The sequence below is a fragment of the Accipiter gentilis genome, chromosome 35, assembly GCF_929443795.1.
Source record: "Accipiter gentilis chromosome 35, bAccGen1.1, whole genome shotgun sequence".
In the NCBI taxonomy this organism is placed as follows: Eukaryota; Metazoa; Chordata; class Aves; order Accipitriformes; family Accipitridae; genus Astur; species Astur gentilis.
Genome location: NC_064914.1, coordinates 4,854,908 through 4,867,407, shown reverse-complemented (window position 1 = coordinate 4,867,407; position 12,500 = coordinate 4,854,908).

The window sequence follows — 12,500 nt, the reverse complement described above, 5'->3', positions numbered from 1 at the left end:
CCCTGCCCGGCAGGGCCGGGTAGACCTGGCCTCCCAGCCCGGCAGGGCCGGGTAGACCTGGCCTCCCAGCCCGGCAGGGCCGGGTAGACCTGGCCTCCCTGCCCGGCAGGGCCGGGTAGACCTGGCCTCCCAGCCCGGCAGGGCCGGGTAGACCTGGCCTCCCAGCCCGGCAGGGCCGGGTAGACCTGGCCTCCCTGCCCGGCAGGGCCGGGTAGACCTGGCCTCCCAGCCCGGCAGGGCCGGGTAGACCTGGCCTCCCAGCCCGGCAGGGCCGGGTAGACCTGGCCTCCCTGCCCGGCAGGGCCGGGTAGACCTGGCCTCCCAGCCCGGCAGGGCCGGGTAGACCTGGCCTCCCAGCCCGGCAGGGCCGGGCAGACCTGGCCTCCCTGCCCGGCAGGGCCGGGCAGACCTGGCCTCCCAGCCCGGCAGGGCCGGGCAGACCTGGCCTCCCTGCCCGGCAGGGCCGGGCAGACCTGGCCTCTCGGCCCGCGTGGGGCGGAGGGTTAGACCTGGCCTCGCTGCCCGGGCGGGCCGGGCAGACCTGGCCTCTCGGCTCGCGTGGGCGGAGGGGGTAGAGCCGGCCTCCCTGCCCGGGCGGGCCGGGTAGACCCGGCCTCCCTGCCTGACTCGATGGGAAAGGCCCCACCTCCCTACCTGATGCTCCGGGCTTGGTCTGGCGTCCCTTTTCCGAGTGTCCGGGGTGGTACAGGTACCCCCCACCCGGTACTCCGGGGTAGGACCGGTACCCCCAGCCCGTACTCCGGGGTAGGCTTGTTACCCCCACCCGGTACTCCGGGTTAGGACCGTTCCCCCCACCCGGTACTCCGGGTGTAGGCTTGGTACCCCTACCGGTGCTCCGGGGTACGCCTGCTGTCCCTACAGGCGCGCGGGGTTAGACCCGCCCTCCCTACCTGAACCCCCCCCCGGGGTAGGCCCGGTATCCCTACCCGATGCTCCAGGGTGGATGGCGTCCCTACCTGATCCTCCGGGGTTGCAGCGGTACCCCTACCGGTGCTCCGGGGTACGCCCGCTGTCCCTACAGGCGCTCCGGGGTAGGCCTGGCCCCCCTACCTGACCCTCTGGGGGCCAGCCTGGTATCCCTACTGGCGCTCCCGGGTAGACCCGGTGTCCCTGGCTGGTCCTCCGGGCTAGGCCTGGCCTCCTTACCTGTGCCTCCGGGCAAAGCTGGCCACGCCGAGGGGTCGGCCTGCGCTGCCTGGCCGCGCTCCGGGCTGGTTGGTCCCGATTCGTTTGCTAAGACCGCTCCGTGATTCCACTTCTTGAAAACTTCTCATGTCCGACATCTCGTCCTTTAGCACGCTCGCTCGCTCGCTCGCTCGCGGGCGGGCACGCGTCAAAAACGTGAGAGCCCATCGTTACCCGCAGTCGGCGTACTCTATCGGTAAGGAATGACTTCTTCGGGAAGAGGCGGCGCCGACGCTGCGCTCTCGTCTCTGTACCGTACGAGTCGGTGGCCGTCGGGGTACCGCGTCCTACCGTCGGCGTGGGATTCGCTCCTAAACGAATACAGAGTAATCGATACGCGATGAATCGTCATCGATCGAAGTTGCTAACAGTTGAGGAGCAACGCTGGGTCGTAACGTGTACGGATCGTTCCCTACCGACCGATTTAACGCGACGCGGCAATAGCCTTTCTGGCAGTTCATTAAACAGCTAACAAAACTCATTCCTTCACGCGCGCAAGGCCTGCATGCCTGCGTTAATCGCCAGGGAACGGATACGTACCTACGTCCGTCCGTACGTACCTACCAGCGGATCGTCGCGGATGGAATGCGACTCGACGAGTCGTAGCAAGTCGTACGAATCGCCGACTCCGAAGGTTCGATTGCGGCACTCCTTTAGGACCTTGCGACGCTCTTGGTCAACGTTAGCGTGCTCCGGCCCCTGCGTTATCGCGCCCGAATTGCTTATTAGACTTTTACGCCGCGTCAGTCTCACTCACCTCGTTGTCGCCCTTTGCTGTCGAGCGATGCTTACTCGTTCAGTCATTACCGAGGATGACGCGCGCACGCCTTCCCTAGGCCGGCTGCCGTTCCTCACCTGGCGCTCGTCTCTCGACCGACTTGTTTGCTTGCTACGCACGTGAGCTCGACCCGGCGGATGTTAATTCACTGCGGCAGAAGTCGGCCCGTGTCGCCCTGTCGAAAAACTATTAATCCACGCCTCAGTTACCGGAGGTTCGTTCATCCTTCCTTACCGGAAGTTCCTCAACCGGAGGGCCGGCGCTCGTCAGGTTCTATCAACAATTCGCGGGGAGCGACAGCTGAATCGCTGTCCTAAGCCGGCCCTGCCCCCGCCGGCCGGCCTCCCTGCAGACCACCCACCCGCCCCTGTCCCTGATGAGTTCTGCGTTAGGAAGCGCAACCCCCGCACCCCGTGCCTTTTTCCTTATCATTTCCTTATCTATTTATTTTCTCGGCCTTTCCTCCCCAGGCCCCCCCCCCGCCTTTTTTTAATTCTTGGTCTCGCCGTCAGGGCCCGCGGACCGGGCAGAGGTGGCGGCGGTCCCCGTCCCGTCCCGTCCCGTCCGCCGTGGCGAGCCCGGCCGGCCCGCCGAAGGAGGGCAGGCGGCTGTAGAGCCTGGCGGGCGGCGGCCCTGCACCCTGTCTCTCCCGGGCTGGGCCTCTTCTCGATCCACCGACCTTCGAGCAAAAGCCGGTTCGTCCCGGTCGTCCGGCTCTGCCGTGACGGGCGGACGAGGGGTCGCGCGGCCCTCGCGCGTTCCCCGACCCTCGGTCGTGACCGGTACCTGATCGGGTCCCTCCCGGCTCGGAGGAGGAGGGGGCGGCGGCGGCGGCGGCGGCGGCGGCGGCGGCGGCGGCGGCCTCATCACTGGGCTACCTCCGCTGCTGCTTTCCCAGGGACGGGTCCGACCGGGAGCCGAGCCCATCGCCCGTAGGCAGGCACGGAGCGCAGGCCGGACGGCGAAGCGGCCGACCACCCGGGCTGTAACAGAGAAAGCGGCGTTAGCGACACCGTTGCAAATCTTTCTCATTTCCATCTGCGTGCGCGCCCGCGCCCCGCCAAAACAGGCCCCCGGCCCGAACGCCCACCGCCCGCCGCTGCAGCCGCTCACCCGCCCTTAGACACCCTCCACCCGCTGCCCCGCTCACAGTCGTGGGCTCAAAGAGCGCACGCGCGCACACCACCACCACCACTGCCGCCACCACCACCCCCACCACGCACACACACCCCCCCTTCGAAACAGGCCCCCGGGCGGACACCCCCCCCCCCCCCCCCCCCCCCCCCCCCCCCCCGCACCCTTCCCCGGGCCCGCCGCTACGCAGACACACACCACACACACACGCCGCCGCCCCCCCCCCCCCCTTGCCTCGCAGTTCGCGCCGAGCCTCACTGCCCCCGCTCCCCCCTTCCGCCACCAGGTTTGCCGCCCCGGGGATGGAAGGCGGGAGACTTTAGGACCCTGCGGCGTCCCTGCCGGCTCCGTGCCCGGGCGGGAGGGGGGAGGCCCCGGTGCCGCGCCGTCTCTAACTCCCAGCTGCTGAGTCCCTCTCCTGCCGCACCCGTGGCCCCGCTCCCGCCTTCCTTTCTCAGTCAGCCACCCACTCGCCCTGCTGCACTCCTGCCCGCCCCCGCCGCGGGTGGAAAACTAAATGACCGGAGGGGGACGGGGACGGGGACGGGGACGGGGACGGGGACGGGGACGTGGGACAGAAGTAAGAAAAAAAAAAAAAACTCCAACCGATCCAAACAGAAGCCTTCTCCGAAAAGAGACACCATCCCCCCTCGCCAGCCTACCTCTGCGCCAGGCTCCCCGCCTGCTCGCCAGCCGCTCTCGCCCCGCTCTTTGCCAGCCTCCTTTCCCCGCCGCCGCTGCCGCCACGACTGAGCAGCGGACCGTTCCCGTGGCGGGAAACACCACAGTTTCCGCGGGCCCCGTTGCCGGGCTGCAGACCGCCCCACCCAGCCACCCGCCCCCCACCCCACCCCCGTCTCCGAGACGCCGGAGAGTCTGCGATCGGGAGGGGGCGGGGGCTGCACCTACAGGCTTGCAGGTCGGGGATTGCAGCGCGGGGAGGGAGGGGGAGCACAGCCGTGCAGGGGTGCGTCTATCTGTGTGCGCCTGCATCGCGATGTGTGTGTGTGTGTGTGTGCGTGCGTGTGTGTGTGCGCGCGTGTGCGCGCGCCTGTCGCGGGGGCGGGGGGTGGAGGGGTGGCGGTGCCAGCAGGATCGCAGATATGTATTCCACGGATTTACTTTCTTAAAAAAAGTAAAACGTCCAAAAAAAAAAAAAAGGCGGGGGGCGGGGGGTGGAGGGGTGGCGGTGCCAGCAGGATCGCAGATATGTATTCCACGGATTTACTTTCTTAAAAAAAGTAAAACGTCCAAAAAAAAAAAAAAGGCGGGGGGCGGGGGGTGGCGGTGCCAGCAGGATCGCAGATATGTATTCCACGGATTTACTTTCTTAAAAAAAGTAAAACGTCCAAAAAAAAAAAAAAAGGCGGGGGGCGGGGGGTGGAGGGGTGGCGGTGCCAGCAGGATCGCAGATATGTATTCCACGGATTTACTTTCTTAAAAAAAGTAAAACGTCCAAAAAAAAAAAAAAAATGCGGGGGGCGGGGGGTGGCGGTGCCAGCAGGATCGCAGATATGTATTCCACGGATTTACTTTCTTAAAAAAAGTAAAACGTCCAAAAAAAAAAAAAAATGCGGGGGGCGGGGGGTGGCGGTGCCAGCAGGATCGCAGATATGTATTCCACGGATTTACTTTCTTAAAAAAAGTAAAACGTCCAAAAAAAAAAAAAAAATGTGGGGGGCGGGGGGTGGCGGTGCCAGCAGGATCGCAGATATGTATTCCACGGATTTACTTTCTTAAAAAAAGTAAAACGTCCAAAAAAAAAAAAAAAATGCGGGGGGCGGGGGGTGGCGGTGCCAGCAGGATCGCAGATATGTATTCCACGGATTTACTTTCTTAAAAAAAGTAAAACGTCCAAAAAAAAAAAAAAATGCGGGGGGGGGGGGGGTGGCGGTGCCAGCAGGATCGCAGATATGTATTCCACGGATTTACTTTCTTAAAAAAAGTAAAACGTCCAAAAAAAAAAAAAAAATGTGGGGGGCGGGGGGTGGCGGTGCCAGCAGGATCGCAGATATGTATTCCACGGATTTACTTTCTTAAAAAAAGTAAAACGTCCAAAAAAAAAAAAAAAATGCGGGGGGCGGGGGGGTGGCGGTGCCAGCAGGATCGCAGATATGTATTCCACGGATTTACTTTCTTAAAAAAAGTAAAACGTCCAAAAAAAAATAAAAAAATAAAAAAAAATGCGGGGGGCGGGGGGTGGAGGGGTGGCGGTGCCAGCAGGATCGCAGATATGTATTCCACGGATTTACTTTCTTAAAAAAAGTAAAACGTCCAAAAAAAAAAAAAATGCGGGGGGCGGGGGGTGGCGGTGCCAGCAGGATCGCAGATATGTATTCCACGGATTTACTTTCTTAAAAAAAGTAAAACGTCCAAAAAAAAAAAAAAAGGCGGGGGGCGGGGGGTGGAGGGGTGGCGGTGCCAGCAGGATCGCAGATATGTATGCCACGGATTTACTTTCTTAAAAAAAGTAAAACGTCCAAAAAAAAAAAAAATGCGGGGGGCGGGGGGTGGCGGTGCCAGCAGGATCGCAGATATGTATTCCACGGATTTACTTTCTTAAAAAAAGTAAAACGTCCAAAAAAAACATAAAAAAAAAAAAAAAAATGCGGGGGGCGGGGGGTGGAGGGGTGGCGGTGCCAGCAGGATCGCAGATATGTATTCCATGGATTTACTTTCTTAAAAAAACTAAAACGTCCAAAAAAAAAAAAAAAAAAAAAAAAAAAAGGGGGGGGGGGGGGGGGGGGGGTGTTAAAAGCAGGACGCGGGGTGTCGCTGCCGGAGCGGCCGGTGAAAAGGGCCGCCAGGTCTACCCGGCTCCGGAGGCCGGCTGCCAGGTCTACCCGGCTCCGGAGGCCGGCGCGGACGCCAGCGGCGCCCGCAGGACGCGGGGTGTCGCTGCCGGAGCGGCCGGTGAAAAGGGCCGCCAGGTCTACCCGGCTCCGGAGGCCGGCTGCCAGGTCTACCCAGCTCCGGAGGCCGGCGCGTCCGCCGACGGCGCCCGCAGGACACGATGTGTCGCTGCCGGAGCGGCCGGTGAAAAGGGCTGCCAGGTCTACCCGGTTCCGGAGGCCGGCTGCCAGGTCTACCCAGCTCCGGAGGCCGGCTGCCAGGTCTACCCGGTTCCGGAGGCCGGCTGCCAGGTCTACCCGGTTCCGGAGGCCGGCTGCCAGGTCTACCCGGCTCCGGAGGCCGGCGCGGCCGCCGGCGGCGCCCGGAGGACGCGGGGTGTCGCTGCCGGAGCGGCCGGTGAAAAGGGCCGCCAGGTCTACCTGGGTCCGGCGATACTTAGCCGCATTTCGGGAGCTGGGAGGTAGACCTGATAGCCCCGCCGCTTCCACGGAGCTGGCGAAGGGGTCGCTGTTTTTCGCTGCCTCCAGTTACGTCATCGTAAAAGTCGGTGTCATTGGCCGGTCTCCCCGGTGGGCAGGCACGGCACTCTTGGAGCCGGCCGGGGGCGGGGGCGTGCTTTCCCGTATTATAGGAGCTAGTGGTAACGGGTGCACGGAGCAGCGCTAGTCAGCGGCTGCAAGGCCTGCGGCTCAGCCGGTGAAGTGGGGCCCTGGGCGGTCGTTGTGGTGGCGGCTTCCGTGGTGGCTCGGCTCCCTCTTTCGATGTCTTCGGCCTGTGTGTCCCATCGTTTTCCAAATATGCCAGACCGGTGCCTGCGAGGGTCTGGCAGGCTGCGGTGGCCGCTGACCCCGGGGTGCGAGAACTGTAAAGGTGGATTCTGCTGGGCAAAGCCCGGTGGCCGGCGGTGGCCACCGGCACTCGAACGCGGTAAGACCGGGTGGAACCGAACCTGCCTCGGCTTTCTCCCGGCCTCGGAGGGCCCGATGATGGCAAAGGTGAGCGCTGGTATATGCGAGGGCAGCTGCCCGTGAGCGTCCAGCCCGCCGCGGCCGCCGCCGGCTCCTGAGGGCCCGGTGATGGGTGGGCGAGGTGGCGGCACCTCGTCCTTTCTCTGGCCTTAAGCTGGAGTGGGCAGAGTGGCAGCTGGTTCCCGGTGGCCGGCAGCCGGATGCAGACGGCTGGGGGTTCTCGTGCGTGCCGCAGCTCCCCCCCCAGCACCCGAGGGCCCGGTGATGGCACAGGCGAGAGGCCGCAGTGCCTCGTCCTGTTTTTTGCCGGCATGAGCCATGTGTGGGCGGCCTGTGGTGTCCGGCTGGCCCCGGCTTGCCTGGTTGCAGGAGGGCTCGGTGGGAAAGGTCTGCGGCGTTTTTCCGGGTTAGAGGTGGCGGCACCTCATCGCGTTTTCTCTGGCCTTAAGCCGGAACCCATCCACGAATTGGGCAGAGCGTGAGCGGCGGCCGGCCCTGGTGGCCGGCAGCCGGATGCAGACGGCTGGGGGTTCTCGTGCGTGCCGCAGCTCCCCCCCAGCCCCCGAGGGCCCGGTGATGGCACAGGCGAGAGGCCGCAGTGCCTCGTCCTGTTTTTTGCCGGCATGAGCCATGTGTGGGCGGCCTGTGGTGTCCGGCTGGCCCCGGCTTGCCTGGTTGCAGGAGGGCTCGGTGGGAAAGGTCTGCGGCGTTTTTCCGGGTTAGAGGTGGCGGCACCTCATCGCGTTTTCTCTGGCCTTAAGCCGGAAACCATCCACGAATTGGGCAGAGCGTGAGCGGCGGCCGGCCCTGGTGGCCGGCAGCCGGATGCAGACGGCTGGGGGTTCTCGTGCGTGCCGCAGCTCCCCCCCAGCCCCCGAGGGCCCGGTGATGGCACAGGCGAGAGGCCGCAGTGCCTCGTCCTGTTTTTTGCCGGCATGAGCCATGTGTGGGCGGCCTGTGGTGTCCGGCTGGCCCCGGCTTGCCTGGTTGCAGGAGGGCTCGGTGGGAAAGGTCTGCGGCGTTTTTCCGGGTTAGAGGTGGCGGCACCTCATCGCGTTTTCTCTGGCCTTAAGCCGGAACCCATCCACGAATTGGGCAGAGCGTGAGCGGCGGCCGGCCCTGGTGGCCGGCAGCCGGATGCAGACGGCTGGGGGTTCTCGTGCGTGCCGCAGCTCCCCCCCAGCCCCCGAGGGCCCGGTGATGGCACAGGCGAGAGGCCGCAGTGCCTCGTCCTGTTTTTTGCCGGCATGAGCCATGTGTGGGCGGCCTGTGGTGTCCGGCTGGCCCCGGCTTGCCTGGTTGCAGGAGGGCTCGGTGGGAAAGGTCTGCGGCGTTTTTCCGGGTTAGAGGTGGCGGCACCTCATCGCGTTTTCTCTGGCCTTAAGCTGGGGGCCGCAAAGCGGTGAGAAAATTGCGGCTGTACCTGGTGGCTGGCAAGCCGAACGCAGGCGTCTGGGGTTGTCTAGCTTCCGTGGCATTCCCCCGGCCCTCAACACCCGTGCAGGGCATGGGTCCAGGTCCGTCCCCCCCCGATGGCATGCAGTTGCCTGCGGGGCGGGCAAAGACCGGCAGCCGGTGGTGGCTGTTGGCACTCGAACGCTGGAAGGGCTGGGGGTGTTGAGCCTGCCGTGGCCTTCTACCCTGTCCCGTTGGCCTCAGAAAAATCATTGTCTGGAGCGGGCGTGGACCGTGGCACCTCCAGCTCCCTGATTTGACTGATCCAGACCCACAGGCAGCGCCTGCTGAGGCGTCCTCGGGTGCGTCGGAGAGCCTCCACGGCGGGCCGGCTCTGCCGGTGTTCAGGTCGTTGGAGCAACCCTCGCAGGCGTTGCCCTCTCACTCGCACGCAGGGCCCCCGCGCCTGCCGTCCGCCCTCCTCCGGGTGGCGGCGGGTGCGAGCGGCCGTCGTTGTCCCAGGACTCGTGGCCGTGGGGCCTCCGCTCCTTCCCCGTCTCCCTTCCCTTACTGATCGATGAGGCGTTTAGGGCGCGTCGGAGGGGCTTCCCGGCGGGCCGGCTCTGCCGGTGTTCAGGCCGGCGTTGCACCTCTCCGCAGACGTTGCCCTCTCACTCGCACGCAGGGCCCCCGCGCCTGCCGTCCGCCCTCCTCCGGGTGGCGGCGGGTGCGAGCGGCCGTCGTTGTCCCAGGACTCGTGGCCGTGGGGCCTCCGCTCCTTCCCCGTCTCCCTTCCCTTACTGATCGATGAGGCGTTTAGGGCGCGTCGGAGGGGCTTCCCGGCGGGCCGGCTCTGCCGGTGTTCAGGCCGGCGTTGCACCTCTCCGCAGACGTTGCCCTCTCACTCGCACGCAGGGCCCCCGCGCCTGCCGTCCGCCCTCCTCCGGGTGGCGGCGGGTGCGAGCGGCCGTCGTTGTCCCAGGACTCGTGGCCGTGGGGCCTCCGCTCCTTCCCCGTCTCCCTTCCCTTACTGATCGATGAGGCGTTTAGGGCGCGTCGGAGGGGCTTCCCGGCGGGCCGGCTCTGCCGGTGTTCAGGCCGGCGTTGCACCTCTCCGCAGACGTTGCCCTCTCACTCGCACGCAGGGCCCCCGCGCCTGCCGTCCGCCCTCCTCCGGGTGGCGGCGGGTGCGAGCGGCCGTCGTTGTCCCAGGACTCGTGGCCGTGGGGCCTCCGCTCCTTCCCCGTCTCCCTTCCCTTACTGATCGATGAGGCGTTTAGGGCGCGTCGGAGGGGCTTCCCGGCGGGCCGGCTCTGCCGGTGTTCAGGCCGGCGTTGCACCTCTCCGCAGACGTTGCCCTCTCACTCGCACGCAGGGCCCCCGCGCCTGCCGTCCGCCCTCCTCCGGGTGGCGGCGGGTGCGAGCGGCCGTCGTTGTCCCAGGACTCGTGGCCGTGGGGCCTCCGCTCCTTCCCTGTCTCCCTTCCCTTACTGATCGATGAGGCGTTTAGGGCGCGTCGGAGGGGCTTCCCGGCGGGCCGGCTCTGCCGGTGTTCAGGCCGGCGTTGCACCTCTCCGCAGACGTTGCCCTCTCACTCGCACGCAGGGCCCCCGCGCCTGCCGTCCGCCCTCCTCCGGGTGGCGGCGGGTGCGAGCGGCCGTCGTTGTCCCAGGACTCGTGGCCGTGGGGCCTCCGCTCCTTCCCCGTCTCCCTTCCCTTACTGATCGATGAGGCGTTTAGGGCGCGTCGGAGGGGCTTCCCGGCGGGCCGGCTCTGCCGGTGTTCAGGCCGGCGTTGCACCTCTCCGCAGACGTTGCCCTCTCACTCGCACGCAGGGCCCCCGCGCCTGCCGTCCGCCCTCCTCCGGGTGGCGGCGGGTGCGAGCGGCCGTCGTTGTCCCAGGACTCGTGGCCGTGGGGCCTCCGCTCCTTCCCCGTCTCCCTTCCCTTACTGATCGATGAGGCGTTTAGGGCGCGTCGGAGGGGCTTCCCGGCGGGCCGGCTCTGCCGGTGTTCAGGCCGGCGTTGCACCTCTCCGCAGACGTTGCCCTCTCACTCGCACGCAGGGCCCCCGCGCCTGCCGTCCGCCCTCCTCCGGGTGGCGGCGGGTGCGAGCGGCCGTCGTTGTCCCAGGACTCGTGGCCGTGGGGCCTCCGCTCCTTCCCTGTCTCCCTTCCCTTACTGATCGATGAGGCGTTTAGGGCGCGTCGGAGGGGCTTCCCGGCGGGCCGGCTCTGCCGGTGTTCAGGCCGGCGTTGCACCTCTCCGCAGACGTTGCCCTCTCACTCGCACGCAGGGCCCCCGCGCCTGCCGTCCGCCCTCCTCCGGGTGGCGGCGGGTGCGAGCGGCCGTCGTTGTCCCAGGACCCGTGGCCGTGGGGCCTCCGCTCCTGCCTCGTTTGCCTTCCCTTGCTGATCCGATGAGGCGTTTAGGGCGCGTCGGAGGGGCTTCCCGGCGGGCCGGCTCTGCCGGTGTTCAGGCCGTCGTTGCACCTCTCCGCAGACGTTGCCCTCTCACTCGCACGCAGGGCCCCCGCGCCTGCCGTCCGCCCTCCTCCGGGTGGCGGCGGGTGCGAGCGGCCGTCGTTGTCCCAGGACTCGTGGCCGTGGGGCCTCCGCTCCTTCCCCGTCTCCCTTCCCTTACTGATCGATGAGGCGTTTAGGGCGCGTCGGAGGGGCTTCCCGGCGGGCCGGCTCTGCCGGTGTTCAGGCCGGCGTTGCACCTCTCCGCAGACGTTGCCCTCTCACTCGCACGCAGGGCCCCCGCGCCTGCCGTCCGCCCTCCTCCGGGTGGCGGCGGGTGCGAGCGGCCGTCGCTGTCCCAGGACCCGTGGCCGTGGGGCCTCCGCTCCTGCCTCGTTTGCCTTCCCTTGCTGATCCGATGAGGCGTTTAGGGCGCGTCGGAGGGGCTTCCCGGCGGGCCGGCTCTGCCGGTGTTCAGGCCGGCGTTGCACCTCTCCGCAGACGTTGCCCTCTCACTCGCACGCAGGGCCCCCGCGCCTGCCGTCCGCCCTCCTCCGGGTGGCGGCGGGTGCGAGCGGCCGTCGTTGTCCCAGGACCCGTGGCCGTGGGGCCTCCGCTCCTGCCTCGTTTGCCTTCCCTTGCTGATCCGATGAGGCGTTTAGGGCGCGTCGGAGGGGCTTCCCGGCGGGCCGGCTCTGCCGGTGTTCAGGCCGTCGTTGCACCTCTCCGCAGACGTTGCCCTCTCACTCGCACGCAGGGCCCCCGCGCCTGCCGTCCGCCCTCCTCCGGGTGGCGGTGGGTGCGAGCGGCCGTCGTTGTCCCAGGACCCGTGGCCGTGGGGCCTCCGCTCCTTCCTCCTTTCCCTTCCCTTACTGATCGATGAGGCCTTTCAGGTGGCGTCGGAGAGGGCCCTCGGCGGGCCGGCTCTTCTGTGCTCCCCGTAATAGGGAGTCACGGCAGTGTCCGGTGTTCAGGCAGGGTGGTCTCCTTTCCAATTCGCTTCCTGTTGCATGCGAAGTGTTGTCCTCCGCTCCCCGAGCGAAGGGGGCCGCGATGGCGGCAGTGTCGTCCTCCCCTGTGCAGCGGGGTTCCTCGGGCTTCTTTACTGAACCGGGCTGTGTGACGGCCGCGTGGCCCCGCGAGCCCTCAGGTGTCCTACACCACACGAGGCGCCGGTGCTGGCCTCGGTCCGGGTACCCGCAGGTGCCGGCCGTGAGCAGCGCTGGGCGGTGGGGCGGCTGAGCAAAGGAAAACGGGGAAAGAAGGCGAGTGTGGGCTTGCACCTGCCCGGGTGGGCCCCGAGTCGTGCTGCGGGCGGCAGGGGGGCGTCCCCCTCCGCCGCTGCCATCTCCGATGCGTTGGCTTTTCGTACCGCTCCCCCGCCTGCTGCAGACCGAGCCGCCCTGGCAGAGGGCCACGGTCCCGGGGTCACGCCCGTCTCGGCGGGTCGCTGTCTCCTCTAGCACGTCCGGTGCTCCCGCGGCAGGGGGGTGAGACCGTCTCCCCCCCCGTCCCGCCGATCGCGTGCGATCTGCAGCCGGGCCGGCTTCGGGGGCGGGTCAGCCCCAGCCGGCCGGTGCCGCGCGGAGCGGGCGCGTGGCCGCGCGTGTCCCCGTCTCGCGGGAGACGGGAGCGCGATGCTGCGCGTGAGAAAAGAGCTGCGCAGCGGTCCCGGCTCCTTGCCCGCGGCGGCGCGGGAAGGGCC